Source organism: Pogoniulus pusillus, chromosome Z (genome assembly GCF_015220805.1).
Source record: "Pogoniulus pusillus isolate bPogPus1 chromosome Z, bPogPus1.pri, whole genome shotgun sequence".
Taxonomy (NCBI): domain Eukaryota; kingdom Metazoa; phylum Chordata; class Aves; order Piciformes; family Lybiidae; genus Pogoniulus; species Pogoniulus pusillus.
Window position 1 is genome coordinate 71,867,814 of NC_087309.1, and position 26,137 is coordinate 71,893,950.

The window sequence follows — 26,137 nt, forward strand, 5'->3', positions numbered from 1 at the left end:
GGATGTAGTCTACCTTGACTTTAGCAAAGCCTTTGTCATTGTCTCCCATGATATTTTAGTGAGCAAGCTGAGGAAGTGTGGGGTGGAAAAGCAGATGATGAGGTGGGTTAGGCACTGGTTGCAAGATAGAGTTCAGAGGATGGTGATCAATGGTGCCAGGTCCAGATGGAGAGCTGTGACTAGTGCTGTCCCTCAGGGATCAGTGCTGGGGCCAGTCCTGTTCAACATCCTCATCAATAACATTGATGAGGGGACAGAGAGTCTACTCAGCAAGTTTGCTGATGATGCCAGGCTGGGAGGCTTGGCTGATACAGCTGAAGGCTGTGTGGCCATCCAGAGAGACCTGGACAGTCTGGAGAGCTGGGCACAGAGGAACCAAATGAGGTTCAACAAGGACAAATGCAGAGTCCTACACCTGGGAAGGAATAATAAACTGCACCAGGACAGGTTGGGAGGAGATCTGCTGGAGAGCAGTCTTGTGGAGTGGGACCAGAGAGCCCTGGTGGATAACAAGTTAATCATGGGACAGCAATGTGCCTTTGTGGCCAAGAAGGCCACGGGGATCCTGAAGTGTATTAAGAAGAGTGTGTCCAGCAGATCAAGGGAGGTTCTCCTCCCCCTTTACTCTGCCCTGGTGAGACCTCCTCTTGAATACTGCATTCAGTTTTGGGCTCTACAGTTTGAGAAGGACAGGGATCTGCTGGAGAGGTTCCAGCAGAGGGCTACAAGGATGATGAGGGGACTGGAGGGCATGGCTTATCAGGAGACACTGAAGAACCTGGGGCTTTTAAGTTTGGAGAAAAGAAGACTTAGAGGAGATTTGATAAATGTTGATAAACACCTGAGGGCTGGCCAGGAGTTGGGGGGCAGGCTCTGTGATAGGACAAGGAGCAACAGGTGTAAATTGCAAGAAAAGAGGTTCTGCCTCAACACAAGGGGGAGCCTTTGTACTGTAAGGGTCACAAAGCACTGAAATAGGCTTCCCACAGAGGACTTTCAAGGCCTGTATGGATGTGTTCCTCTGTGATCTGTGTTAGATAATATTGTCCTGCTATGTCAGGGGGATTGGACTTGATGATCTCCTTGGGTCCTTTTCAACCCCTAATATCCTGTGATCCTGTGAAAAAGAGAAAAAAAATCTTTGCTATATAAGATATAATTCCAGTTCTGGGTCAGTTTGCATTTAGGGTCTCTTGTAAACATACCCAGTTTAGACAGTAGAACACTGCTTTGGAAAGTGAGATGAGAGAAATGATGAGCCAAAGTGGTTTCAGAGTTTGAAAACTAAATATAAAAGCAGTAGTATTGAAATCACACTATTCAAGTTTTATAAAGCCAGAAGCATCCATGTGTCCAGAAACATATGTAATACACAGATTTTAGAATTCAAAAACATGACATGTCTCAAACAGCTCATTGCTTTTACATTCCTTGAAAGATTATTTTTGTTTTGTCCCATGACATATTATCAATGGAAAAATGTCATGACACTGCAAGATAAGTAGTATCTTTGTGCCAGAAGAACTGCTAAGAGGATGAGCATTGGATCAGTAAGGTATTTGAGCAGGTTCTTCCCTAGTGAGTCCCATTGCTGCAGGTAGGAAAGGCATTTATGAGTGCAGCAAGTCATTGCTGTGCATTACAAGGGCTTTTGCATGCAGTTGGGAAGGTCAATAGGAAAACTACTGCCTACTCAGGCCCACAGTCTTCTCTCACCTTTGCTTCAATGACCTCTGAGGACTTCTGAAAAGTCATCCCACTCCCAGTGTAAGGCTTGGTCATGGAAGCAACCTTCCCAATTCAATCTCTGTAAACTGTTGCTAGCTGTGTTTATGACCCCATCAGTTGTCTTAGCATCTTTGCAGATTTTCATACAAATCAGTTTAAATGCTGTAAATTTAAACCAGCTTTCTTTGGAGATGGTTTCTCATGATGCCACTCATGTTGACTCATGCTGACTCATGCTGACTCATGTTTCTTAGTTTAGAACTTATCAGGCAGATTAAGTATCATTTGTCTCATCTCTTCCCACAGTTTTAGCTTATCTCTTTTATCAAATGCCCTGTGTAAAAGAAATAGACCCAAACTGAAATGGTGATCCTAAGGACTGGAAGCATATCTTTTTCAGCCTTCTCCCTGCTTTTTTCTTTACCCTGCTGCTTTCTAAAAATTAATTCACACTTAAATGCTACACTAAATCTTCACCAGGTCATATTGCTTTGAAGAAAGAATTAGGGCAAGAGGCTTTCTGTTTTGAGCCCTGAAAAGGGAAACACTGTGCTCTTCACCCTGATCCTTCATGATCTTTGTGCAAGTGAAGTCTTTTATAGACTTCTGGATTCTTAAGTCTTTGAGTGTCTCATCTTTCTTTTTCCTCTATTCATTCATTATTGTCAGCCTCTATTTTTTCGCCATCTTTATCTTTCCTGGCTTTGCTTATTTCGATGTTAAATCCTTGCCAGTACAGCACCATTCTCCAGCACCACCACATATAGCCTGGTCCAGTCTCACATACTTCTGTACACAGGGCAGACCTTCAGAAAGCACATAAACCATTCCCTAATATTTGAAATCACGATTTATTTTATGGTTTTTCTTATTTTCTTTGTTCTCTTTTCTTCATCCTCTGAATGATTCCTTTTTGAGTTTGTTTTATTCTGTCAAATTATATCATACAATATTTTCTAAGCAAAAAATCTGCAATTCTCACTGAATCACACTCTTGTGAGAATACCACTTTGTCAAATGCTGACCCTCTGTCCTGGTAGGGCAAGTTTAACTGTGGCTCTCCTCCTCCTGTTATGCTGGGGTCTGGGAGTGAGTAAATTGAGCAAACAATTAGGGTTTTGCCCCAGCAAAGCCTTGAGGGCTAGAGGCTTAGGACCTCGTGACAGATGTCTTGTGCTGCCCTCAATGTGACTGCATAGTCAAAGGCGGGAAGCTTTGAATCCCTTGGCCAGAACAAAGGTGCTAGTATCTATTGGACGGTTTGATTTCAAAATCGGGTATATAAAGGGATATGATTTAGAAAACCGTGCCTTTCTACACCACGCCCTTCTACAGCAGCTTTTCTACAGGTGCCTTTCTGTGCTAGCCTTTCTGCACTGTGCCTTTGCACAGAACGTATCCTCACTTGAGGCTCGTTAACAGGTGGCCACGTGTTACAGTTCACACTAGTGGCTTAGCAGCCTTTCTTTCCTCCTCTGAATGAAATATTTGTATTTCACCCCGGCGTCAATGCAAGTTTGAAAGCATCTTTCATACAGGAGACATAGTCAGGGACCAAAGGCATTGTGAGTATATGCCAAGACTGCATAGGCATTCGTTAGAATTTTTTCTGGTTCTCACGTTATTGTTTTCCAAGTTCTGATTGTTTAAATTGTTTAATTCTATGCAATTTCTTCTTGTCGACTAAAAGCCTAAAGAACCTCAGGGATTTTTCTGAATTTTGCATAGTATTAATAAAAAATAATGTTTGTATCAAAATTAATGACCATAATTCATAATTGATTATTATTTTATGGTACATTCCTATGCAGTCTTCCCTCATTTTAAAATATGTCCCAAACTTTAAATGCTCCTGCTCCTAGCTTTAATTAAAAAAGAAATGGATGACAGCAATACACTAAATTAACTTGACATAAAATTGGGTCTCACTGTAGAAGGACTTTTCATCTTGCTCTTGATGTCTGTCACAGTTTCTTATTTTAAACCTTCATTCAACATTCAGCCCAAAAGAAAAGGTGTTTCCATTTGTACTGCTGTAAATCATAAAGTGGGGTATTATGACAGCAAAGCTAAAAACTGGTTTTCTTACAGTGACTAAATTATTTTCACTTTATGAGGAGACTTCTGCTTTGTGAAGGCTTGTTAAATCCCTTGTCTAAACATTTCTTCTGTCCTTTAAAGGTAAGTGGGCTTGTGGTACTTTCTTTGCATTCTTCATGACAGGGATTTTCGTTTTGGCTGCTTCATACTAATCAGTACTCATCTGGTAAGATCTAATTCTAAAAAGCTTTAAAAAATGACAGAATCTTTTAAAATGCTATTTTTTTTAGTACAAATGCTAAAAGAATCTATTTTAATATAAGTGCAGTTTCTGATATCCTCAGTTGCCATGCCCTTTTAGGTAAAAAATATCATGACATTTGATCTACTGTCATGGAGGCATCTGCACGGTCTAATTCAGGATGAGTGAGAGAGATGATAAAAAGCTTCTTTTATTAAGAAGGACTAGAATTGAATTGCTTTCTACAGAAAACAAAATCATGATAAATGAAGTAATTGACTGCTCAGTTTTTATGTTTTGGGGTGTTGAAATTTTGGGTACTGCTCCCAAGAAGTGGAAGAGGGAAAGTTCTCCAAGGATCTAATCCTGCAGGAGCTGAGTGCTCTGACTCCCACTGGGGTGCTTTTTTGCTTTCTTGGGGCATCTATAATTAAGACATCTAGGAAGGTGTAATTTTTGTTATTGTAGACCAGTAGTTGAAAGAAGGGTATATTCACAAACTGTTTGGAAAACACAGAATTGCTAATCTGTTAAACAATGCAGTAGGAAAGACAATTTAATGTTTTGGGCTTGGTGTGTACTTACACACAGGTTAGTGATAGCTTGCAGTAAGGTGAATAAGGTGACAGCAAGTGACAGTGCACTACAGAAAAACTGCTTGATTCATTTAACAGATCCGTCCTGTGCAGTCTAATGTTTGCAGATTTAACATGCCATCAGTCTGACTAACTAGGCAGAGCAGAGTTCTGGGCTGTGGCCAGTGAGGGGTTTCCATTGCCTCATCTCCACATTTCACTGCCCTGTGCCCAAAAGACAGAGCCAGCATGTCGTGCATCCAACTGGATGTCACAGGAACATGACTGCTACTGCACTGAGTTTTAACTGTAGCTTTTGTGTGCCACCACTTCCTAGTCCCACAGGTGCCAAGAACCTGAGACTGTTTCAGCTAGAATAGGGTTCAGACTCCACAATCAGGAAAAAGATAAGCTCATAGGATAGGATAGGATAGGATAGGATAGGATAGGATAGGATAGGATAGGATAGGATAGGCCCTGACATCACCAGTTTGCTGCTGGTGGTTGTTTTCTTCTGTCTTTGTCCTGATTAGTCTCAACCTCTGAAGGAACCAGTGGGTAGTGGTCTTCTAAACAGTGCTCTCGTGTTTCAGGTAATTTTTGTAATCTTTTCATAATACTGTCCAAAGTAGTCTTCAGAGTCTGAGACCTGAGGGGAAAAGGCAGATATGTGCACTGGGGAAAGTGATTGAGAAATAACAGCTGCACATGACACAAGCATGTAGGTAAGCCTCAGGAGGGTATTTGAAATACCATGAAGCAATCTGACTGTGTCGCTAGCAAATGAACCTTAATTGGTGCTCTAAGGAAGATGGCTTGAAAACACATAGGGCTTGTACTTTCACAAATTAGTTTAAATGTTTCTGCTGTGGTATGTTCATTTTTAAAAGGCATAATGGTAAGAAGAGACCCACTGGAAAGCAAGACAGTCAGTCACTGAATTAGTAACCATACCATGGTTTGTAAAATAAAGTATTTTCTTTATTCAAAACATGAAAGTGCACAATTTCACAAAATAAAAGCCAGCAGCTTCTGTAGGATCAGGAATAGAGAAAAGGACTCTTATGAACTAAGGAACCACCCTTTTTACTTACTCTGAGGCTTGATAATTTTAAAAAATGTGACAGCTAAAACCCACTGGCACATGTTGCAAAGAAGTATGTGATAAAATAATGCTACTCATCTTCAAGGCTGTCAGTTCAGCAATCAGTACTTCTATTCATCTCTGTGGCCTGCTAACTCAGTGCTACCAGGCAATAGATAAATCCTAATCCAAGTGACAGCGTTCAAATCAGAACTGATTTGATTGTTCACATATGATACCACAAGACATCATAAGCCTAAAGAGTTTATAAAAATGCTTGGATGTCTCTTATAGGCATACTTCCTCTCAGAATCTCTTGCAGTTTAGGATACACCAGTTCTTGAACCCGTGGTAATTTGTAGGTCATGAAAACGCTTTGGTGACACAGTCAGCTCTTACAGTAAACTAACTCTAGCTGGAGCAGCCAATGCTTAAAAATGAAATGTGGTTCATACCTTGTAAAACTTACCTGTTCTGTTTCTGAGTTTCCCTTACAGGAAGTGAAATCCTTCTCCTTCTCGTCAGAGACAAAGCTTGATCTTGAAGAGATCAAATGTGAACACATTTGTTTCCGTGCATAAAGCGCAATACATGGGACAGTGGTTTCATGGTACATAGGCTGGTATCTCAAAAGTTATCTTTTCTTCTCAGAATACAACAGAGGACTTTTCAACAACAGTCAGAGCAGAGCTGCTATTCGAACCAGAGGCAGTAATTGAGATTTTACAGCTGTTCAGTAAAAGCGCTAGATTTTGGATTTGAAACCAGATGCTGAACAAGACTCTGATGATACTTGTACATTGTGGAGATTTCAAAGTTTAATATGCCTTTCTTTTCTCATTTTTCACTAGCATACCCCAAGGTTTTAGAGCAATGCTTAGGAGAATAATTGTTCAAGTAGTTCAAGCAGAGAATGGTGATGGAGTAATTGAAAGCAGGATGTGACCTGTAGCTGTTCAAGATCAAGGATGAAAACTGAATGACTTTTTAAGGAAATTGTTGAAGTCTCTGCATACAGAGTGAAATGATGGGACCTTGAGGGGCAATATCTTTTCCTCTTGTGTCTGGGTCATTTCACAAAACAGAGGGGAAGGTTATTTTTGTAACCTTACATTAACAGTACAAAGGCCTTAGAGGCATAATTTTACAAAGTACTTAAGTCTGCATCTAGTTGCAATCTTATGAGAAATTCTTTAGTTTTATGCTTTGAATATTCAGCTGATTCAGCAGTCAGACTTTGCACAAATGTTTTGTATACACACAGACATATATTTCTTATTTATTTATTTATTTATCTATTTATATATTAGCAGGACATGGATGACAAAGACATGCTTTTCTTGTATGTCTTGTGCCTAAAATAGATTGGCAGTCTCCTAGCTCCTCATTGTGTGATAGCATTTCAATCTTTACTGATTCAGATATGTAACTTTTTTTTTATTTTCCCTAAGCATGCATTTATGTGCACATTGAGTAATTCCTTTCTTATGTCATACTCAAGTGAATCCTAACTTAAATTTGTCCCAACTACAGCATGGTCATTTTCTTGGAAATCTACCTCTTTTTCTTTGGTTTTGCTGTTCTTATGTTGTGGCTTTGGAGCAGATGTTTATACATAAACAAAGTGAAACACTATTGAACCCGAGTTGCTGTTCTGAAATGTCACAAATTAATGTTAAAAAATGCAAAAAGTTCCATGCAGAATTTATGAAAACATGCAGGCAGACTTCTTTGTGGCTTCATAGAATCACAGAATCATAAAACTAAGCAGGTTGGAAAAGATTTTTGAGATCATCAAGTCCAGCCTATTACCCAACACCATCTAATCAACTAAACCATGGCATTAAGCACCAAATCAAATCTTTTTAAAAACAATTCTAGGGACTGTGACTCCACCTCCTCCTTGGGCAGCCCATTCCAGTGGCCAATCACTCTTTCTGTGAATTTTTTTTCCTAGAAAAAGACACTTGTGTGAGATTTAAGTACTTCAAAGTCTTTCAAATTTTGTCTTTTGGTCTCCTTATAGGTGGAGTTTTTTTCAGAGCTTTAGGTCTTTGTGATAACTATATGAAAAATTAAAACATGGATCAAACTGTGAGTTTACATTGTGCTCAAAAATGCACAATGGCATCTCACTTGGAAAGTTTACTTATGCTGGTGGCATGCTCCTTGTCATATTCAAGCTGCATTGGAGAGGCCTGGTCTCTGTCGAGGCAGAGCAGCTTGTCCTATAATAGCAGTACCTACTGTCTGGTTTCATTCCATGGGTACCCTTGACAGGCAGTGCTACCACACCTAAGTGTATAATACCTGTTGTGTAGAGTGGTTGTTTTATTATTAGTGAAGTGATCAGAAACTGCTATAACAGGCATGATTTTCTGATTTTAAAATCTGTTGTTTTTTTTTTTTTAATTAACTACAGTCATTCAAATGTGGTTGTTTTGATTAGCAAAACTGCTTTTGTATTGTTAGCTGAAGTTAAAAATATATGCTACACTTTGTATAGTTTTTCTTCCTTGTTTTATTTGATAGTAAGAAATCATATAACTTTGCTGAGAAGGTGGAAAATTCAGTTACGTACAAGCAGTATTTGACAATTTATATCAGAAAACCAAACAAGGGAAGAGCATGTATGCCTGCTACCAGCTGTCATAGTACTGAATAATGAATGTAAAAGAGAAAATTGATATGTGGCTGATCAGACTTAGGGCAAAAGTCCAATATTTGCCAGGTTACCAGAGATTAGAGCTGGGAAGCAATAGGGTTTGTGAGCTCTTAAGTGATAAAACTAAGGAAAACAGAGCCTGCAAGTACCATCCATGTAATCAGAGGCTGGAATTTAGTGTTGGCTAAACAGTATGTGGAGCCAGCAATGACCTTGAAAGGTTCTGCAGAGGACAACCAGCTGCAGAGGGAACTGAGGATGATGAAGTCTCCCCTCACTAGGGCAGTCGCATGACCACCAAAGCCTACAACACACATGGGCAATAGGGAAAGTCATTATGTAACAAACTGCGAGATAAAGGCAGAGTTTGGTTCTCCTTGGTTCAGCCTGGCCACACATCACACAATTCTGAACACGTATAAACCGAGAGCTTATGTGGCTGAGCTGTGAGTGGCACCAGTCTCACCAGCGTAACAGGTGCTGGTCCACATTGGGGATGCCTACCTTTCAAGACAGCAGTTGACTAGCTCTGCTATCTACATATCTCAGAAGCTTTGCTGGCCAGTGGGATAGGGTGAGAGTATAGCCTGTCCTTTGATCAAAAGAACAACTTGGGATTATTTGTCATATCTTATTCACCATTGTAGTTTCTCCCATATAACCTTCCTTCTATGGTTGTAGCATGTGAGTCATAAGTATCACGGTTTCCAGTATACCTTTCTCATGGTTTTAGTGTTTAAGTGATAATAAAGTATTGAAACTGTACCCAGAAGGGGGTACTCATGTGTGAGTGTGTTTTCTGGTCCCCAAAGAACTCACTGGAATGACGTTTGATGAACCTAAATTGAAAATACTCACATCCCTGTGAAAGCTTTAAGTAGTGTTTAGTCTGACAAAATTAACAAAAAGAGGCCTTTGTGGATAATATTTACAAATATGTGGAAAAAAACCTTCTTATTTCATTAGGTCTCTCTTGCTGAACCACACCAATACAATTTGAAATATAACTGCATTTCTGCTAAATGAAATGTGATGAAAATTTCAGTCGTGGTAAATTGGCAGATAGTAATATTGGGGCTAATGGAGCTGCATCTTTTTACAGCAGACATTAATCCGGGCCATGCTGTTCATCCTATGAAAATCTCTTTTATTCTCAAAAAAAATTAACATGAAACTTGCAGGAAGATACAATCTGGTCAAGCTCTGAAGATACCTTTGTTTTTCTCTTTTAATAGCTTCGTCTGACTGTTTGCCTCAAGAAATTAGCATTACAAAAAGTTAGAAAATGTAGTTAGCATTGCCCAGCTTCAGCAAGTACTTCATGCACCCAAAGGGGAGTAACCCTTAGGCCGAGCAAATATTTATCACTGCAGTGAAAACTTCCCTGCTAAAATAACTTCCTTAAGCATCAGATCCAAGAATGCATTATCCCATCTCTTTGTAGTTAAGCAAGGCTCCTTTCTTTCCCTTCTGTAACTGGTGGTTTTATCTACTTGTGCAAAATCTTTATAAACCTACATTCTTCACATCAGAATTCGAGTGCTAACAATGTCCTTCAATCTGGAGATGTTAATAGGGTATGGTACCAGTGACTTCTTGACAAAATCACAGTCCTAAGCAACAGCCCTTTGCACTCTTCATTTTCACAGTATCGACAAGGCTGGAAAAGACCTCACAGATCATTAAGTCCAACCCTTTACCACAGAGCACAAGGCTAGACCATGGCACCAAATGCCATGTCCAATCTTGCCTTGAACAGCTCCAGGGACGGCGACTCCACCACCTCCCCAGGCAGCCCATTCCAGTGTCCAATGACTCTCTCAGTGAAGAACTTTCTCTTCACCTCAAGCCTAAATTTCCCCTGACACAGCCTAAGGCTGTGTCCTCTTGTCCTGGTGCTAGCCACCTGAGAGAAGAGAGCAACCTCCCCCTGGCCACAACCACCCCTCAGGTAGTTGTAGACAACAATAAGGTCTCCCCTGAGCCTCCTCTTCTCCAGGCTAAACAATCCCAGCTCCCTCAGCCTCTCCTCATAGGGCTTGTGCTCAAGGTCTCTCACCAGCCTCATCCCCCTTCTCTGGACACGTTCAAGCATCTCAATGTCCTTCCTAAACTGGGGGGCCCAGAACTGAACACAGTACTCAAGGTGTGGTCTAACCAGTGCAGAGTACAGGGGCAGAATGACCTCCCTGCTCCTGCTGACCACACCATTCTTGATGCAGGCCAGGATGCCACTGGCTCTCTTGGCCACCTGGGCACACTGCTGGCTCATGTTCAGGCAGGTATCAATCAGCACCCCCAGATCCCTCTCTGTCTGGCTGCTCTCCAGCCACTCCAACCCCAGCCTGTATCTCTGCATGGGGTTGTGTCATGGAGGGTAGCAAGGCCCTTTAGCAGGCCCCTGTTGTATATGCTACAATGTCTCACATTGAAGGCCAAAGCAATCACAAAGCCAAAACAATATTTCCAGCAGCTACAGTACCCAGGAGAAGATTCTTCCCTAGGAAGGGTAAAAGGTGAACACTGGTTTTGTTTTGGTTTTGGAGGACCTTGGTTCCCATGTCCGCTCAACACCTGCCAGGGGGCTGATCTCTGGGTGGTCTTACAGGTTGTTTATGGTAAGGGACAATTGTACAGATTGATTATAATTTTGTACCAATCGGTAAAAATAACACAAAGTCACCTGAACTGGCTTAGCACACCCCTTTCAAAGACTATAAAATGGGGCATTTTGCCTTAGTCGGGAGTGCGCTCTAGCTCTAGCTCTCTCACTCCTATCTGCCTCTGCACACATTGCACCCTGCCAAGGGACACACTGCCTGCTTGGCCTGCTTGGCACAAGACCAGCAGATGCCCGATCCTCTGAAGACAGGGCTTGCCTAGGCCCAATCCTGTGAAAGGCTCGGACAGCACCCTGGACTTCATAAACACTTCGAAACTCTGCTGAACTGCTTTGAACAGTGAGTAACCAATGAACTTTTACTTAAAGACTGAGCAACTCAAAGAACTCTCTTAAAATCACAAACTCTCCTTATTTTGCCATTTTCTGCATTTTACCTGCGACCACAGATCAAAGAACTTATGTGGGATAGTTTTAGATAAGTTTGGGGAAGGGGATTTTCTGTATCTTAGCAATAAATCATTTAATCTGTACGTATAAGCCTCGCATGTTCTTCCCCATAAATTCCCCCAGACTGCATTCCACAACAGGTTGTTGTGGCCAAAGTGCAGCACCCTGCACTTGGAGCTATTGAATGCCATCCCCTTGGACTCTGCCCATCTGTCCAGGAGGTCAAGGTCCCGCTGCAGAGCCCTTCTGCCCTCCAACCCAGCCACATCTGCCCCCAGCTTAGTGTCATCTGCAAACTTGCTGATGACTGACTCCATGCCCTCTTCCAGATCATCTATGAAGATGTTAAAGAGGATGGGGCTCAGCACTGATCCCTGAGGGACACCACTAGTGACCGGCCTCCAGCTGGATGTGGCACCATTCACCACCACTCTCTGGGCTCAGCCCTCCAGCCAGTTCCTAACCCAGCACAGAATGTTGCCATCCAAGCCGCGGGCTGACAGCTTAGCCAGCAGTTTGCTGTGGGGGACAGTGTCAAAGGCCTTGCTGAAGTCCAGATTCACCACATCCACAGGCCTCCCCACATCCACCAAGTGGGTCACCTGACCATAGAAGGAGATCAGGTTGGAGAGGCAGGATCTGCCCTTCCTAAATCCATGTTGGCTGGACCTGAGCCCTTTGCCATCCCTCAGGTGTGCAGTTATTGCCCCCAAGATAACCTGCTCCATCAGTTTCCCTGGCACTGAGGTCAGGCTGACAGGTCTGTAGTTCCCAGGTTCCTCCATCCAACCCTTCTTGTGGATGGGGACCACGTTGGCCATTTTCCAGTCTCCTGGCACCTCTCCGGTGAGCCAGGACTGCTGGAAAATGATGGAGAGTGGCTTGGCCAGCTCAGCTGCCAGCTCTCTCAGCACCCTGGGATGGATCCCATCTGGTCCCGTGGACTTGTGGGTGTCCAGGTGGCTCAGCAGGTCCTGAACTAATTCCTCATGAATTTCCAGGGCAACACACTGCTCCCTGACCCCATCCCCCAGTTCAAGAGGCCACTTGCCTTGAACTCCTCCCTCCTTACTGCTGAAAACTGAGGCAAAGAAGGCATTCAGGACCTCAGCCTTTTCCTCATCATCAGTTATAATGTTACCCTCCTGGTCCAGTAAGGAGTGGAGGCTCTTCTTGCCCTTCTTTTTAGAATTTATAAATTTATAAAAATGCTTTTTATTATCCTTTACAGAGATGGCCAGCCTAAGTTCTAACTGGGCCTTGGCCTCTCTAATTTTTCTCCTGCATAATCTGGCTACCTCCTTAAACACATCAGGAGAAGCCTTCCCCTCCTTCCAAAGGTGATACACCCTCTTTTTTTCCCCCAATTCCTTCAGGAGCTGTTTGCTCATCCAGGCTGGTCACCTTCCCCGCTGGCTCATCTTTCGGCACATGGGAACTGCCAGCTCCTGTGCCTTCAAGAGCTCCTGTTTTAATGTAGGTCCAACCATCCTGGACCCCTTTGTTCTCAAAGACTGCTGCCCAGGGGACTTTGCAAATAAGTTTCTTAAGCAAATTGAAGTTTGCCCTCCAGAAGTCCAAGGTGTGGGTTTTGTTATAGTTCCTCCCTATCTCCCTGCATATTGAAAACTCCACTATCTCATGATCACTACACCCCAGGCAGCCTCCCACTGCCACATCTCCTACCAGCCCTTCTCTGTTGGAGAGCAGCAGGTCAAGCTGAGCTTGACCCCTAGTAGGCTCACTTAACAGCTGGGTCATGAAGCTGTCCTCCTGTCTCCTCTCTGCTGAATTAAGTTCCCAGTAGATATCTGGCAGGTTAAAGTCACCCACAAGAACAAGATCTGATGATCTTGAGACAGTCTCCAATTATTTGTAAAATATCTCATCTCATTTTCTTTTTTCTAGCTACAATCATTACATAAAATATCTGAAGGTACCAACCCAGAAACAATGAAGAGTAGCATAAAAGAGAAAAAAATTTAAAAATGTTCAGATGTTTTATCTCTGCTCAATAGGTCAAATTTTGGACCAACGGTCAAATGTACTACCTAGGGTTCTGTCCTTCACATTGGTATGAGATAAGCTTTGTTTTGCATGCAAAATACAGCTAAGGACTGGATATTAAATAGCCCTAAAAGTAGGATTGATATTCCAATTCTGGGAAATCAATAGTTAGCAATCCAGTTATTTCTGTCTTTACTCCCTGCTCTGTAGCTCTTTTCTGTCTGCCAAAAGAAAGAAATTTAGATCCTCGGTGTTTAAATTACAAGTGACAGTAGGCAAAGTTTGTAGGAGACTTTTGTCTGTCATTTGATAGGCTAATGTAGTCAGAAATAACAGATGAGCCCTTTTGGAAGATGGATCTGCAGCTGGTCAGTTTTTTTGGTTTTTCTGATTTGTGGATTTTTGGGTTGTTTGTCCAAATATGTCAGGTAGTCTACATACCAAATAGGATCTTCCCTAGCAAAACTTGTGCTAATACAACTATAATAGTACTAAATCAATGCTAAAGATAATAACAGCCCATTTGAAAAAAAAAAAAAAAAAAAAAGGGAGAAAAATAAAAGATAAATCCCACAGATTATGGGATGTCCTATCCCTTGGTATAAAGACTAAAAAAAAATTAAAATAAGACCAAACAAAACACACAGATTCACAGGCTTTGTTACACTTGAATATTGTGATCTGAGAAAATCTTCAAGATCTCTGACAACCAGGAATGCCCATCCAGTGCTGTATGATGCGATGTAGTCCTGGGAATGGTGGTAGTCAGGGACTATCTTGAACTGTGTTTCAAAATTTAAAGGACATTAATATGAATTACTTTGTTTGGTACTAAGTAATCTACATGTCATCTACATGTCATTGTCCTATAACATTTTTCCACAGCTGCTGAGGCCAGCATACAAGTGAGCTGTTAAGTGCGATTCCACTGAACTCAATGGTGGTGCTTCCTCCTCTTAGGATGTGATTATTTAATATGTTATCTGATCAGATGACTCCTTCTTTTGCTTGTCTATTTCTCAAGCAAAAACTAGGGTCGTGTTGTTGAGGTTGTGTGGTTTTTTTTTCCCTTAGAGACATTGAGAACTTACATATATGCATGAGCATCTAGTTTGACACTGATAGAGAAAAAAAATGTCCCATAACTTGTTTCCATGAGAATATGAATGGATTTCAGTGCCAAGTGTCAGGGGAAAACTTGGTATCAAAATTATTTTACATCACTGTCTTTTTTTCTATACAATAATGAGAGGATAATAAACTACAATGATAAAACTCAGAGACAGCATGTGGCTAGTACGGGTAAGAGAACTGGCCCACTGCCTGGCCTAGCATTTGCTTCAATAGCTCAGTTTTGGTGGCTTTTCCTAATCTGAGATTAATGTCTCCCTGATCTCACCTGTGATTTCACTTTTAAATAACTGTATGCCAATAGGGGGGGGAAAGAAAAAAAGAGAGAGAGATTTGAGAACTGATTTTTTTTTTCTTTTTCTTTTTTAACAGGGCCATTCTCAGGTTACCTTTTCCACTACAACTCTTAGTGGATGTCAGCACCACCTATCTGGCTGCAGAACCAGGCTGTGCTATTTTCTAAGTCTATTTTAAGAAAACTATTGAGTTGTATAGTAATTTTGGTAACTGTAATATATTAGGAATAATAGGTTTCAACGCTATTGTTCAAAACTCACTCTACCATTTTGAAAGTATCAGATTGGTGTAAATAAGGGCTTACTGTTAACTGTATTTACTGGACTAGTGAAATATTACAAAAAACAAACTTGAAGCACTATTTGTATGGAACAGAGTACAGGCTTAATTGGGTGATACACTCTCAAACTGGCTTGTTTAGTACTTCTGTGAGACTATATGTGCCATGGTTCCCTCCTTTGTGGAAAAGCAGTTAGTCCATAGCCATTCTCACAGCAGAAACAATAAAGTCAACTTCTGACAGAACAGGCCCGATGGTACTGTCTTTTTAGCTGGTAAAATTGCATCAGCTCAGCCTGACTTACTTGTATTTCAGTACTATGAAAGTGATCTATGAAGTGACAAACAGCTGTATTTCTTCTTCTTCTTCTTCTTCTTCTTCTTCTTCTTCTTCTTCTTCTTCTTCTTCTTCTTCTTCTTCTTCTTCTTCTTCTTCTTCTTCTTCTTCTTCTTCTTCTTCTTCTTCTTCTTCTCCCCCCTCCACTTAACAACTACAACAACAATAATAATAATTATCACAGTATCACAGTATCATCAGGGTTGGAAGAGACCTCACAGATCATCAAGTCCAACCCTTTACCACACAGCTCAAGGCTAGACCATGGCACCAAGTGCCACGCCCAACCTTGCCTTGAACAGTGGGTTTTTGTATCATGAAATTGTCGCAGAGGGGTATTCTGCTGCCTACACCAGTTGTGGTGGAGGGGAGATATTAATTGGTGCAAGGTGATATTCTATAAAAATATATATTTATTAACTTCAATATTCGAAACTCTTGTCACCCCCAACCACTGAATCTTAATATTAAAAAGGATCTATGTGGTTATGAAAGACATTCTAGGATTAATATCAAGCCATAATGTATTAATAACTAGCAAACAATTCAAACTATAAACAGAGAAAGGAATTTCCCTGTGGCAAATACCACTTGGGGTCAATATGCTGCTTGCCCAGTATGAGATGAAGCTCTTTCTGCTCTAATAGCAGGAGGCAATAGAAATTGTAGAGGCATTAAAGCATTTAATCAGAAATTTTGATTAATTAACAATCACCCTCCAAGGCTACATCATAGCCTATACAAGTGTCCAAACTTCAGGGGAGTCTTTGCCCATGGTCTTTGAGGCTGGAATTCTCCCAGCTTCAGGGGAAAGGAGAGTCTTCCCAGGTTCTTGGGAAATGACAGTCTCTGACCTTGTTCTCTTGGTGAAGGATGCAACCTCTGCCCTTGTCTCCTGGCTTCTTCTGGACACTCTGTCCAGGGATTCTTTAGGCAGGACCTCAGGTGTAGAAGGAGTACAATGTAATGCTGGCCATGCAGGCTGATCGCGTGGAGACAAGTGGGGTCTGCTCCTGGTAACTCAGTGGCAGTAGCACTCACCAGGCAATGATAAGGCAGCTGATGTGCAATAAGGTGCACGGCTGCACGGGAGACTGAGCTCCGTAGATACAGGAAGGCTTAAGCATAATAAAGAGAGCAAGCAATGTGAGGGAGCCTGAGCACTTTGTTTGTCTGTGTACCTCCATTTATTAAATGTGGGCTGAGATTAATTGCCCTTTGGACACCAAAATGACCAATCAGCTTCTGGCAGTCAGCCAAACATACCATAATAGGCAAAAGCCATAGGTCTGGACCTTCCAAATATGGGGATAGCATGGACATAGCACCTGGTAAGCATGTGCTGGTCGAATGGGCTTACACAAACATGTTTACACAACCAGGGGCACTGGGCAGGCCAGACTTCATGGCACTGGGCCTGTTATGCTCCTTTGTGTTTGCTTATGTGTTTAACTCTGGTGCAGGCAGAAAAACATGTCCAGGCAAGACAAGGCATAAATAAGCCTATTTTGGGGCCTATGGGCCCTCCACTACAGAAATATAGCTAAAATATCAAATCAAACAGATTGAAAGAGACCTCAAAGACCATCCAGTCCAACCTATCACCCAGCCCTATCCAGTCAACCAGACCATGGCACTAAGTGCCTCAGTCAGGCTTTTCTTGAACACCTCCAGAGGTGGTGACTCGACCACCTCCCTGGGCAGCCCATTCCAATGGCAGATCATTATCTTTCTGTCAAGAAATTCTTCCTAACATCCAGTCTATACAACTTGGGACTGTGTCTCCTTGTTCTGTTGCTGGTTACCTGGCAGAAGAAACCAATGGCCACCTGGCTACAACCTCCCTTCAGGTAGTTATAGAGAGCAATGAGGTCACCCCTGAGCCTCCTCTTCTCCAGGCTAAACATCGCCAGCTCTCTCAGCCTCTCCTCATGGAGTTTGTGTTCCAGGCCTCTCACCAGCTTCACCACCTTTCTCTGAACACATTCCAGTATCTCAACATCTCTCTTGAATTGAGGAGCCCAGAACTGGACTGGTGTGGCCCGACCAGTGCCGAGAACAGGGGAAGAATAACCTCCCTTGTCCTGCTGGCCACACTGTTCCTGATACAGGCCAGGACACCACTGGCTCTCTTGGCCACCTGGACACACTCCTGGCTCATCTTCAGCCTCCTATCTACCAGTACCCCCAGGTCCCTTTCTGCCTGGCTGCTCTCCAGCCACTCTGTCCCCAGCCTGGAGCGCTGCTTGGGGTTGTTGTGGCCAAAGTGTAGAGTCCTGCACTTGGCCTTGTTAAGTCTCATCCCATTGGCCTCTGCCCACTCATCCAGCCTGCCCAGGTCCCTCTGCAGGGCTCTCCTACCTTCCAACAGATCAACACCTGCTCCTAGCTTGGTGTCATCTGCAAACTTACTGATGCTGGATTCAATCCTCTCGTCCAGATCATCAATAAAGATGTTGAACAGGACTGGGCCCAGCACTGATCCTTAGTTCACTGATTACTTAGTTCAAGATTGGTACATGTGGAAAGCACAGCTTGGCTCAAGGTTATATGTGCAGTACAGATAGGTTAACTTTACAATAAACAACCTGCAGGGTCAGTCCCCTGTGGCTGGCTGACCCTGCCTCCTGCAGCTGCATGTGGAGTACTATTATTTACTGCCTGTTTCCTGCCTCCAAGGTGGATCCAAGGACACTTCGTAGTGTGGGTTGCTTAATCTTATCAGCTCATGTCTTGTTAGCAAGAAATCCATTCACAGTTCCCTCTTTTTCTTTTGAGCAATCCAGGCTTGATCTTCAACTTTACACAGGCTCTGTTCAACACAGGAATAAATAATACAGCTACAATTCAATAATACTAAATTCACAGAGAGAATGAACCTGTTAGAGCTTTCTCTAGTAGCATTAGTTTGGCAAGCTAACAACCCAAGCTTAGCTAACAATCCCAAAAGCTTCTCCTGCAAGTGACAGCAAGTCATCTGTTCAAAAGATCAAAAGGTCCAGACGATGATGACGGTCACAAGTGAGTGCATGTGTGCCACATCTTTGTTGGACTCTGTGTGGCAGTCAATGTTGTAAAATCATAGATGTATCTAGTTGTCCAATATTCTTTCTCAGTCCCCCATTGTTCTGGATTCACTCTATAATTTTCAGAAATCTTGATCTTTTCACTACATTCCTTTGCTATGACCTGCATCTCTCTGTTGTGCTTAAGAGCTACCAATTTCTGAGTAGGATACAAAAGATATGCCCTAGATGTTGCTTTCAGGCTTTCTATTAGGCCTTATTCCCACACTTCTCTTATTTGTTTAAAAAAAATCTGATCATAAAAGGGGATCAGGTTGGTGAGGCAGGACCTGCCCTTCCTAAACCTGTGCTGGCTGGGCCTGAACCCTTGGCCATCCTATAGGTGCTTTATGATGGGTCTCAATATGACCTGTTCCACTACCTTGCCTGGCACTGAGGTCAGGCTGACAGGTCTGTAGTTTTCTGGTTCCTCTTTCTCTTCCTTCTTGTGGATAGCCATCACATTGGACAGCTTCCAGTCTTCAGGAACCTCTCCAGTGAGCCAGGACTGTTGATAAATGATGGAGAGTGGCTTGGCCAGCTCATCTGCCAGCTCTCTCAGCACCCTAGGATGGATCCCATCCAGTCCCTTGGACTTATGAGGATCTAAGTGACTCAGCAGGTCCCTTCTTTTTTCCTTGTGGATTACTGTGAGACTATACTCATTCCTGACTCCATCCACCACTTCAGGAGTCCAGTTGTCCTGGAGACAACCTCCTTCACTATTGAAGATTGAGGCAAAGAAGGTGTTAAGCACCTCTGCCTTTTCCTCATCCTTTGTCACTATACTCCCCTCTCTATCTAATAAGGACTGGAAGTTGTCCTTGTCCCTTTTTTTGCTATTAATGTATATATATAAACAGTTTTTATTTTCCTTAACAGCCGTGGCCAGCCTAAGTTCTAAATGAGCTTTTCACCCTCTAATTTTTTTCCTACGAGACTTCACAACATCCTTGAAATTTTCCTGGGATACCTCCTTTTTTTTCCAAAGGCAATACATGCTCTTTTTTATCTTTAATTCCTTTAGCAGCTCCTTGCCCATCTACTCAGACTGCCTCCCTCGTCGGCTTGTCTTCTGGTACAATGGCACAGCTTCTCCTGCACCTTTAGGAGTTCTTTCTTGAAGCAGGTCCAACCTTCCTGAACCTCTTTGTTTCTAAGAGCTGTTTCTCAAGGAACTTTCCAAGTTAGTTCCTTAAATAGGCCAAAGTCTGCCCTTCAGAAGTCCAGTGTGGAGGTTCTGTTGATGCCCTTCCTGGTTTCACCATATATTGAAAACTCAGTAACTTCATGGTCACTGGACCCCAGGCAGCCTCCAACCACCACATCTCCCACCAGATCCTCTCTATTTGTGAGCAGCAGGTCAAGCAGGGCTATAACCTTGGTAGGCCCAAGTAACAGCTGAGATAAGAAGTTGTCCTCCACACACTCTAGGAACCTTCCAGACTGCCTCTTCTCTTCAGTATTAAATTCCCAGCAGATGTCTGGTAGGTTAAAGTCACCCACAAGAACAAGGGCAGATGATCTTGAGGCAGCCTCCAGTTGCTTGAAGTGTAATAAATCAAACTCTTCTTCCTGGTTGGGTGGTCCATAACAGACTCCAACCAGGATGTCAGCCTTGTTGGCCTTCCCCTTAATTCTCACCCACAGGGACTTGATCATCCTTAATCTCTACCCCCATGACATCCAGAGCATCCCTAATGTAAAGGGCCACTCTTCCACCCATTCTCCCTTGCCTGTCTCTCCTGAAGAGTCTGGAGTCACTGATTACAGCACTCTAGTTGTGTGAGTCATCCCATCACGTTTCTGTAATGGTGACAACATTGTAGTTTTCCTCCTGCACCAAGGCTTCCAGCTCCTCTTGTTTGCTATCCATACTGTGTGCATTAGTATACATACACTTCAGCTGGGCTGCTGGTTTTACCCCTATCTCTGGCCTACCACCCTCAGCCTCCTTTGGTTTGTCTCTAGTGCTGTTGTGTTTAACTCCCTTTCCCTTCCACTCTAGTTTAAAGCTCTCTCAACAAGCCCAGCCAGCTCATGTGCCAGAGTCCTTCTCCCCCTAGGAGTCAGTTGTACCCCACCTGTTGCCTGCAGACCTGGGGCCATATAAAGTTCCCCAAGATCAAAGAATCCAAAGATTTGTTGGTGGCACCAGCCTCTGAACCACTTGTTAATCAAGGATGATTTCCTACTCCTCTCTGCATTCCAACCTGTGACTAAGGGTATAGATGAAAAGACTACCTGTGCCCCTGCTCCCCCAATTGCTTTTCACAGTGCCTTGGAGTCCCTTTTGATAGCTTTTAGCCCTCTGTTATCAACCTCATAATTTCTCACCTGTATAACTAACAAGGGATAGTAATCAGAGGGCTTCACTACAGTAGGCAGCCTCCTGGTAACATCCCTGGCCCAGGCCCCTATTGTGGAGGGCCGGTGGGCCCCAGCTTATTTATGCCTGCTCTGCCTGGACGTGTCTCTCTGCCTGCACCAGGGGTAAACGAGCACAAAGGGGCACAACAGACTGGGGCCATAAAGTCAGTTGCCCAGGACACCTGATTGTGTAAGTCCCCACACACCCAGCTTGTGCCTGCCTGGTGACGGGCCCACATGTTTCCCATATTTGGAGTCCAGACCTCTGGGTGTTACCTGGTATGGTAAGGTTTGGCTGACTGCCAACCTGATTGGTCATTTGAGTGGCCAATGAGACCATTAACTCTCGGCCCACATTTAATAAATAGGGGTGCACAGGCTCACGTGCAGCCTCCCCCACATTACTTGCAGCTCCACCACATGCTTGCCTGCCTGCCTGCCTGTGTTCTTCCTTGCAGCTGTATGCCTGCCTTTAGCCAGTGTTAGACCCATACTCAGACTGCACGGACCCCTGCCTCTGCACCTGGAGATCCTGCCTGTGTACCCCTGGAGAGAGTAGCAAGCAGGATCCAGCAGCATAAGGTCAGACTGCCATTTCCCCTGATGCCGGAGAATGCCAGCCTCAAAGTCCACACACAGAGACCCTGAAGAATTGGACACTAGGCACAGGCTGACACAGCCCCAGACGGTGATTAATCAGAATTGTGAGTAGATGCCTCTGTAATTTCTATTACCTCTGCCATAAAACAGAGAGCAGCTTTCAGCTCAGCTTTGCTGGGCAAATAGTATAAGACCCCAAGTGGCATTAAGCCACAGAGAAAACTCTCTCTCTGTATATAGTTTGAATGTTTGCTAGTTATTAATAAGTTTCTGTAGCTATATATATATTCCCATAATGTCTTCATAATCATGTAAAGAACAATTTAATATTAAAGTTCAGTGGTTGGGGGTGGCGAGAGTTGAAAATCTTGGAGTTTAATAAATATATATATTCTTATAAATATCCTCTTGCATTAATTAATTTCTCCCCTCTGCCAAATAGGCATAGGCACTGGGAATCCCTCTCTGTGACAGCCCCAGGGAGGCAGCAGACTTCCCTGCAGGAGGGGTCTGGCTATCACATGAGGCCTTCTGCTCCCTTCAGAAGAGAATCACCAATAACAGTCACCTTCCTCTTCTTTTGGGTACCGGTTCTGATGCAAGGGGGCAACTGATTTACTTCAGTCACCCCCCCTAGCTGGTGATGCTTCTGCCTCCTCCAAAACCACCTCACCCTCAACCTCTAGTGCCCTATATCTATTGTGCAAGGGCAACTGAGGAAGTGAGGATGGTTGGAAGGGTTTTCCTTTGGCCCTTCTGGCAGGCACTTGCATCCATTATCCCTTGTTTCTTGGTTCATCTCCCTGGTAAGAGAGGTACCTTCTGATAAAGAGGACTGTAGAGCATGGTGTCGTAGGTCCAACACTCTTTCATATTCCCTTTCTGCCCTAAGCCTTTCCAATTTGCCCTTAAGTTCTGTAACACTTCCAGAAAAGTGTTGAAAGCCACCAGAGAACAAAACTCCATGTCATTTATGGAGTTTTTACTGCCTGTTCCAGTATTCCTTTTTCCTCAAAGTAAAGAGTACTTTTCCTATGTTTAGCTGGAACTTCTTGTGTTCTGGTTTGTGCCCATTGCCTCTTGTTCTGTCCCTGGGCACCACTGATAAGAGCTCAGCCACATTCTCATGACCTCTACCCTTTAAATAGTTGTAAGCCTTGATAAGACCTTCTCTTTTGAAAGCCAAACAGACTCAGGTGTCTCATCTTTTCTTTTTAAGTGAGGCTGTTCTGTCCTCTAATCACCTTTGTTGCCCTTTGTTGGCCTCTCTTCAGCAGTTCTGTGTTATTCTTGAACTGGATATCCCAAAGCTGGACACAATACCCCAGATAAGGCCACGCTAGAGCAGACTAGAGGGAGGAGGAGAACCTCCCTCTGCCTGCTGCTCACACTTTCCTTAATGTGCCTTAAGATACCATTGGCCTTCTTGGCCACAAGAATATACTGCTGGCTCACAGTTAACTTGACATCTGCCAGGTCTCCCTGGTCCTTCTCTGCAGAGTTGCTTTCCATCAGATCAAGCCCTCACCTGTAGTGATGCATGGGACTGTTTCTTCCCAGATGCAAGTATTCAGGAAGTTCTCCACTCAGGCTTCTGGTGTGTCAACCACTTCTCCTGGTTATGTATCTTCACCAGACTTCCTGAGAATATACTTCATTCCTTCATCCAGGCCATTGGAGATGTTCAAAAAGACTGGACCAAATACTGATTTCTGACAAACACCACTAGCTACAGACCTCCAACTACACTCTTCAGCGCTGAATACCACCCTCTGAGCTCTGTTATTTAGCCAGTTCACAAAATGTCAAAAACCTTGTGAAAGTCAAGGTAGACAATATTCACTGCTCTGTTGTGACCTATCTAGCTAGTCATGCATCATAGAAGGTTATAAGATTGATGAAGCATGATGCCCGCTTTATAAATCCATGGTGACTACTACTAATATTTTTCTTCTCTTGAGCTGCTCCATCATCTTTCCAGGCATGGAGGTAAGGCTGACTGGTGTGTAACTTCCTGAGTCCTTCTTCTTGCCCTTTTTAAAGATTGGAGTCAAAATGGCTTTCCTGTTCTCCATGACCTTTCAAAAATGATGGAAAGTAACTTATCAGTAACATCAGTCAGCTGCCTGAGCACTCACAGGCACATCTCATTGGATTTATAGGTGTCCAACCTGCATAGAAGATCCCTTAACTGGTTTTTCTTGATAAAGGGAAAGTCTTCTTTCCTGTAGACCTTTTCTCTTACCTCCAGGACTGAGATTCCTGAGGACTGGCCTTATCAATAAAGACTTAATCAAAGGCAGCATTCAGCAACTCTGCCTTTTCTGTATCCACCTATTTCATTCAGCACCAAGCTCACATTTTCTCTTTCATATATTCCCAACTTTCACACATTTTTCAGTATCCTTTGAGTAAGATCACAGAATCACAGGTCCACAGTATGTTAGGGGTTGGAAGGGACCTCTAGAGATCATTAAGTCCAATCTTCTTGCCAGAGTAGGATCATAATCTAGTGCAGGTCACAGAGGAATGCATCCAAATGGGTCTTGAAAGTCTTCTGAGAAGGAGACTCAACAAGATTTCTGGAGAACCTGTTCCAGTGCTCCATGATCGTTACAGTAAAGAAGTTCTTCCTATGCTGAGACAGAACTTTCTGTGCTGATTTTGTAGTGTAGGCAAGTATGAGTTTACATTATTCTCTAAAATCTGTTATCTATGACTTAAATCATTTTCTTTTCTGACCCTAACATTGTCTTATTACTAATTCTGCACATACTTTTCATTAATTGCTCCTTTTACTCAGCACTTTTCCCTATTCTATTCCACTTCTTTCACATATTTCTCCTTCCTTCTGTCCCTGTTTTGCTCAATCCACTTAACTAAACCCTTGGCTATCCTTCATGTCTTTGCTGCCCAGCTCGGTGCTGTACCTGTGACTGTGAAATATTTGAAGCTTATGACTTTCTTTTCAGCTCAGAGAGTTACATGCTGAATAAATTAAGCAATGATTTAGAGCTGGGCCAGTAGACAGGTAAATGTCAGTGCATGAACAGGACACGTTGGTTCAAAAAAACTCCTCAGTGTCTTTGTTTGGCACCTTCAAAGAGACTGAAATACTTGTGTAGTGGTTTAAAGCTGATTAGAATATCCTAATAAGAGAAACTAGATTATTGGTTGTAAAAGAATAATAATGATAAAGTCTATTTCATTCATTGGTTTGCTAAAAGGGATAAAATGCCAAAGTATAAATAATTCTTGCCTTGTTGCTCTTGGATGCTTCCTCCCTTCTCCTTTATTCTGCTCTAATCTCTTCCACTAACCTTGTTGAGCTCTTTTGAAGCTAGCTACAATGTTTAGGTGAGAAGAACTAGATTACAGGCTGTGACAGAGAAACAAATGGTGATGTCTACTTCACTCATAAGCTTGTTGACATGTATAAGAACAAGAGTATAAACATAGATAAGGCATTCAGGATTTTGTGCACTGCCTGGACTTCTCTTCCCATCAATTCATGTTTATATATTTTGCTGGTTGTTACTAGATCTAGCTATTATGCATAGAATGTTTCCATGACCGTGTCAGAACCAAAATATTATTAAAATTAGTGGTCAGGGGTGGTGAGAGTTCTGAATATAAAAATTAATAAACAATATTAATTTTGGAAAATATCATCTCACATCAATTAATCTCCCCTCCGTAACAGTATTATTTCTAAACTATATGTAATTGTAAATGCACATATATTATGTATATATACTTGTAAATTTAGATTTTCTGTAAATATAGGTTTATCTTGCTTCCAATCCATCTGAGCTAATCTAGCAAATTGTAATGTGTGTGTGTGGGGGGTGTCGGAGTCTGGAGGCTGGTGAGAGGTGAGATCGGGGTACTGATGACTCAATTCAGCAACTTCTATGCATCAGTACGGCTTTATTAGGGTAGTGAAGCCTCTTATATAGTGCTCAGAGGAGGTGTATACAGTCAGACTGGGGCTGGCACAAGTGGACAGTACAGATTGGCCCAGAGCCATGTGCAAGGTGCAGATAGGTTGCCCTGGGCCAAAACAACCTGTGGTTCCCACCCCAGGGGCTGGCAGGTCCAGCTCCCTGCAGGTGTGCGTGGGTTGCTCACTGTAGCTTCCAGCTCAAAGACATTCTCCCATCCCAAGTTCTCATGTTTACAGCTCATGTCCTGCTGCGGGAGAATTTTCCCACGGCGGGGGGGGGGGGGGGGGGGGGGAGGTGTGTGGAAGAGCAGGGGGCAAGGGAGGAGGCTCACATCCCAGTACAATTTGACTGGCTTTCATTTCTCATGCTCAGTGCTTCACAGTGAGCAGGACAAGCTGCTTCCTATTGAAAGCCCTGTGGTGTACTAACAAGCACTCCCTGAGATTTCAGAATGCCTCTGCTGTTGCCCTCACTTGGGCCAAGTTGCATCTCAGTTTTGTACTAATTTCTACCCACACAAAATTAACATCAATTCCTCCAGCTTTCCTGACCTCATTACTCTTCTCTTCCTTCCATGGTCTGACATGGTGAAAGACTTTCCTGATGGGGTGGTTGTGCATGCACCTGAACAACAGTATTGTTGATGGCATGACTGAACTGGTCTTGACTTCTTCTGAATTTGGCTCCTGCATTCCAGGTTT